This window comes from Petaurus breviceps, unplaced genomic scaffold, assembly GCF_028583685.1.
Source record: "Petaurus breviceps papuanus isolate PSGF00001 unplaced genomic scaffold, PetGlider_PUasm1.0 185, whole genome shotgun sequence".
NCBI lineage: Eukaryota > Metazoa > Chordata > Mammalia > Diprotodontia > Petauridae > Petaurus > Petaurus breviceps.
This window is the reverse complement of record NW_027185797.1, coordinates 22,071,690-22,077,548: the sequence shown is the minus strand read 5'-3', so window position 1 is coordinate 22,077,548 and position 5,859 is coordinate 22,071,690. Positions and strand designations below refer to the sequence as shown.

At 43.0% G+C, this 5,859-nt stretch overlaps 1 long non-coding RNA gene across 1 annotated transcript in view; it reads right to left on the bottom strand.

Annotated features, from left to right (window-relative positions):
* LOC138161474 (uncharacterized) overlaps positions 1-5,263 on the bottom strand; it is a 33,347-nt gene extending 28,084 nt beyond the window's left edge. The window contains exon 1 of the long non-coding RNA XR_011168377.1: positions 4,949-5,263. This is a non-coding gene — a long non-coding RNA (uncharacterized lncRNA). The remainder of the gene's footprint in view (positions 1-4,948) is intronic.
* Between the last annotated feature and the right edge of the window lie 596 nt (positions 5,264-5,859).

The following is a 5,859-nucleotide window of genomic DNA, read 5'->3' as shown; positions in this document are numbered from 1 at the left end:
TGAGACACTTACCAGATATGTGATTCTAGGCAAGTCACTTAACCCCTACTTGTCTCAATTTCCTCAACTGTAAAATGGAGATAATAATAACACCTACCTCCCATGGTGGTTATAAGGATAAAATCAGGTAATATTTGTAAAGCACTTATAAATGTTAGCTGCTATTATTGTTATTATTATTAATATTAATATTTCAGTGCTGAGGCAAGGTACAACCTACTCCTTTTCAAGTCTTTCCTAATGCCCCTCTCTTCACTCCCCCTTCCCAACCTCCAGTGTGGTCCACTAAGGAAAAAGAAAGTGGGATTTGATGTCAGAGGACCTGGGTTCAAATTTCGTTTTTTGTCACTTAGTGTGATTTTGGGCAAGTCACCATATCTGGACCTCTGTCTTTCACATTTTAAATGGTCTCTGAGGTCCCTTCTTAGTCCAGATCTAGGTTCCTAAGTGATCCTTCCTCTTAAATCTCTCAGGAAGGTCTCTTTGGAACCTCCTATGAAGCCTCAAGGAATGGCGTCTTATTGGCCATGTGACCCTGGGCAGCTCTAAGTTACAACGCAGTGATTGCTGCCTGCAGGTCCAACATTCAGTAGACAAGGGCTCTTCACCAGAGATCCTAAGAGGAATTTCAAGGGGTCCATGAACTTTCATGGGAAAAGAAATTATATATTTTTTTCAATATAATTGGTTTCTTTTGGAATTCTATGTCTTTTAATTTCACAAATTTAGAAACATTCTGAGAAGGGGCCCATGGGCTTCCTTGGACTGCTAAAAGGTCTCATGGTGCCAACAAAAAAGTTAGGAAACCCTGCCTGAGAAGGGAAAAAGAAACGTACTTAATGACTTCCTGTTTGATTGTGGTTATTCCATTTGTCGCCGTTCCTCTACTTCCCCTCCTACCCCACATGTAAGGGTAAGGATTTTGCATTTTTTTTCTCTCCCCTCTCTATTCTTGGCACCTACCATGGTGCCCTCAATGTTTGTTAAATTTAATTGAAGAACATTCCCTTTCCCCTATGTGCCCTGTGCCCCCAGACCACCAGCTCACATCCTCCCTCTATCTACCAAACTGTGATTTGATGCCTCCCCTAAATGAGGGCCTGGAGCATCTATTTGTAAGTCTTGGATCCTAGTCGTATAATGTGAATGATGAACTCAGGGAAGAACAAAAGCACCCAAGTTAATTGGTTTCTCCTGATAGTAATTGAAATGGGAATAAAAAATAACACGGGAAATAGCTTTTCAAATAATTTTCTTCTGACGAATCTTCTGGCTCTTTCTGAGTGTTGAAGGGAAGGAAAAACTTAACCAGGGTTGAGGCTGACTTAGCTCTTGGATGGGCTTTGGGGAGGGAACATTCAGACAACAAAGTCATTTCTGGCCACTTTCCTCCCTGCCTCCCCTTTTCTTCTATCTCCAGCCAACATACACCTTTGTGTGTTTCTTGGCTTCTTCCTAGGGGGAAGCAGCAAGAATCCAGGAGAATTTAGGGCATATTTCAGAAAAGCTGTTCAGTAAGGAATAGAGATGGGGAAGTGAAGGCCGGATCGAGGCCAAACCCTCAAGTCCCACTTCTGTAGCCCTAAACCAAGCCCTTTGCTCTCTAGGACAAGCAACACTTTGTGGAAGAAAACCAATGGATGGTCCGAGCCTTGAAGAGGACTCGATGTGCCCGAGAGGAGCCAATCCCCCAAACTCATTTTTCCATAAACAAACCTCCGCTACAGAGACACAACTCTCTATAGTGCTGTCTGGGTGATTTCATTTGCTAAGCATTCCACAGCTAGCCTTAAACCACGTGGTCTACTCTGCTCACTCACTCAGGAGATGGATCCCTTTCTTTGGAAGTGGGACTAGGAGGAAGATCATTTAAACTTTGCAAGGAATCTGTCCTTAAAAGTTTGGACATGACCTTTCACTTCCCCTCACCCTCAACCCCACATTTCCCCTGAGAATTCAGAGCCCAGCCTCATTCTTTTCAGTTGGATCTTTTCCCCAATGTAACTTATACTCTAGATAGTTTTGTGCATAAAAGGCCTGACATGTTTATGATCTGTTATGAAAAAAGAAAAAAGGCACCCACGTCTCCCCGATAATCTCCTTACTCTGGGAAAATTTCAAGGATGAACAGAAAGAAGTTGTGTCCCATTGGTGTATTGGCCTTCTGTGGATGACTCCAGCCCAACATGCTTGTTCTGACTTCTGGAGGGGTGGATTGTATAGCACATGGGTTCTAGAGACAAAGGACATTAGCCTGAATGCTGGGTCTGACACTTTTGCAAACTGCATGACTTTAAGCAAGGTCTTAACCTCTCAGAGCCTCAGTTTCCTCATCTGTAACATGAGAAGGTTGGGCAAGATGACCTCTAAGGCCTCTTTTGGCTCTAAGTCTATAAGACTATAATAAGTCTATAAGACTATAATATACTGTTGGGGTCAGATTATGAAATCTGGGTAAAGATACTTAGCCTAGACTTTTTTTTTTCAGTAGTCAGTGTGGAGATGATAGGATGATAGGGATCCAGTAGGGTTTATTTAACAAAAGGGAGGTGACATGGGCATACCTGTACTTGGATGACCCCTGGATTGTGGACCTGGGTGAACAAGATACTATTTTTAAGAAGGGTCTGGTATCGAGTGTGCACTGTATAAATTCTGATCCCTTTTTCCTTCTGGGAGGATGGTGGTACCCTCAACAGCAACAGGGAAGACTGGAAGGGGGGAGGGTTTGGGGAGAAAGATAATGAGTTCAGTTTTGGCATTCAGTTTGAGATCTTTGAAGAGGCAGCTGGTGATATGAAACTGGAGGTAAGCAGAGAGGTTAGGGATGGGGAAGCTGAGCAGAGAATCATCACCATAGAGATGTTCATTGGATCTGTGGGAACTGAAAAGAAATCCAAGTGAAGAGAACAGAAGGGAAATTGAAGAAAGCCCAGGGCAGAGGCTTGGGGTGCACCTACTATTCTTGGGTGTGACCTGGGTAAGAATCCAGCAAAGGAGAATGAGGAGCAGTCAGAGGAGTGGGAGGAGAACCAAAAGTGAGCGATATTCTAAAAACTTAGAGAGAAAAGAGTACGGAGGAGACAAGGGCTATCAGCAGTGTCAAAGGCTGTAGAGATGTCAAGAAGGATGAAGATCTTGAAAAGTCTACACTATTCAGTGATTAAGAAATCAGCAGTAACTTGGGAGAGAGGAGTTTTGGTTGAATGGGGAGGTCAGAAGCCAGACTAGAAGACAGTTAGGATAAGAGGGAGAGGAGAAGTGAAGGCACCTACTGCCTTCTCTAGGAGGTTCGTCACAAAAGGCAGGAAAGATGGCACAATCGTTATCGGGGATTAATCGAGGGGTTTTTAAGGATTGGGCAGACTTGGACATGTTCATAGGAAGTGGAAAAACATTAAAGGGAGCATTCTGTTGTAGGAGATGGGTGGAATGGGATCATTGGTGCAGGTAGAGGGGACTGCCTTGGCAAGAAGGGCCAGCTCTTCATGGGAGATAGGGGTGGAGAAGAAAATAGTGGAAGGAAGAATACTTCTATGGAAACAGAAAGAAAGGAGATAATGGCTGAAGAGAGGGACATATTAAGGTACAGGAGGGGGATAGAGGGAATTCTTAGGTATGACCTCAGTCTTTGTGAAGTAGAAGGCATGGCCATTATTAATTACTCAAGGGAGTTGGGAGAAAAACAAATAAGCATTTATTAAGTCCCTACTGTATGGCAGATCCTATGCTAGCTACCAGGAATTCAAAGACACAACAAAACAAAGACATTCCTGTCTTCTAGGAACTTCTATTATAGGCCTTACATGTTCACACAGATAAGTAAATACAAGACAGAGACAAAATAAATACCCAATGCATCAAGTTCTCAATTTGGTTACCAGATAGAGAGCTAAAGGCAGTTACTACCAATCAGTTTAGAAAGAAAGGCTGAAGCAGGGTTTTAAATGACAAAGAGAAGGGTATCTTAGAGGGAGTGGGAACCATTGAGGTGTCCTGCATGAGGGGGTAACATTGTCAGACCTATATTTCAGCAATGATCATTTTGGCAGCTGTGTGGAAGATGAATGGAAGCCATGGGGAGGCGGATGGGAAGGACTGGGGTCAGAGAGACTTAGTGTTGGCAAATGAGATGACACATGGACAGGTTTAATCAAGGAAAGTTCTATGGCCTGGAATCAGAGAGTGTGGGCTCAGAGCCCACCTTTGATTCTTATAATTTTCTTTGTGACTGTGAGCAAATCATTTAAATCTCAGTTGTCTTATTTGGTAAAATGGGAGCAGGGTTGACTAGATGTCTTCTGAAGTCTCCTATGATCCCACGAGTAATTATTGGCATTTCCCTTGAGAAAGCAGTCACCATCCATTATCTTATTTGATCCTGGGAGTAGTAAGGCCACCAGGGCGAAGAGTAGTTTATGAGAGGTAGGTGAAATGATCACCGCCATTTTGACTAGCACTTCCCCTCAAACCCAGTGGATAGAGATGAGCTTGTGGGGGGTAGCAGAGACCCTAAGCCCAAGAGCCTGGGAGACAGCAGTGCCCCAAAGCGCTCCTGACTCAGTTCCTCAAAGCCTCATCCAGAGAAGCGGTCATTGCGAGCTGGGGACTACTATTGAGAGCACGAAGCAATGACTCCCAAAGACCCAGGAAACTAAGTCTGCAAGCCCTGGCTTGGCACCTTCAGATGCCCTGGCTTGGCATCTTCAGATGTTTCAACGTTACAACCAGATGTGATTTTACCAATGGGAATGACAGAAAGAAGGTTCACCACCATCTGATTTGATCTGGTCCCCTAAGAGCCACAGGGCAGCTTACTATTCTACTAAGAGTTACCTCTACCAAAAGCGTGGGAGCTTCTCCAGGCCATCTTGCTTTGTATTTAGTATTTGTTGAACAAATACTTTCACTATTCATTAAGTCAAGAAGTGTTAGGCAAATCACTTACCCTCTCCGACCTCCAGCTCCTCAAAGATGATTTGGATACTTGTATGTCCCACAGTTAATCAGTGGGGAAGCTAGTCTCAAGCCTGGGTTATTCAGATCCTCCAGTCCAGGTCCCTCTCCCAAGCTTATTGTGGGTCAGAAATTTTCATTTTTATGAAGAAGTATTTCCTGCCTTAAGGAATTAATCTTGAGCTCCCTTTCATGGTCTCCCGACTTTAAAAAGGCTATGGAAGGTTAAGTGATTTGCCTCCAAAGGTCATGGGGTAACAGAGGTGAGATATCAACCCAAGGGAGAGTCTTATTATCTCAGTGCTTCATGTATAACCTATATCAGATTGCTTGTCTCAGAGAGAGGGGAGGGGAAGGGAGAAAGGATAGAATTTGGCACTAAAATCTTAAAAAAAAAAAAAACCCAAAATGTTAAAAATTGTTTTTACGTGTAATTGGGGAAAAATAAGATATTATTAAAAATATCTCAGTGCCTCAGTTTACCCATGGAGAGTGTAACTATTTAAGGAAACACTTCAACTTTCTTTCTGGTGATGAGCATAGTGCTGCTTATGAAGTCTAAAATACTGTTTTAAAATTCTTAAAAGTTTTAAAGTCTTTTCTCATCTTATTCCCTGTATTAAAAGTCAACTAGGTCTCTAGAAGCAGGGAAAAAAAAAGACAGCTCTCGGGAGTTACCCCCAACATCTGTCTTCCAGATCTCCAGGCTGGATGAGTTTCTACATTAATCACTCAAGAAACTTTGTGTTCAACCGTCAAATAGAGTCCAGGCCCGGAAATTGCTTACACACGCCCTTTTTTCCTTGCTACAGAATTTAACTTTCCTTTTCCTGATTTCCCCTGCATCAGATTTCTTAACCTGCCATACTGTTTTCCAGTTTTCACTGCAGCTTTTGTTCCAAA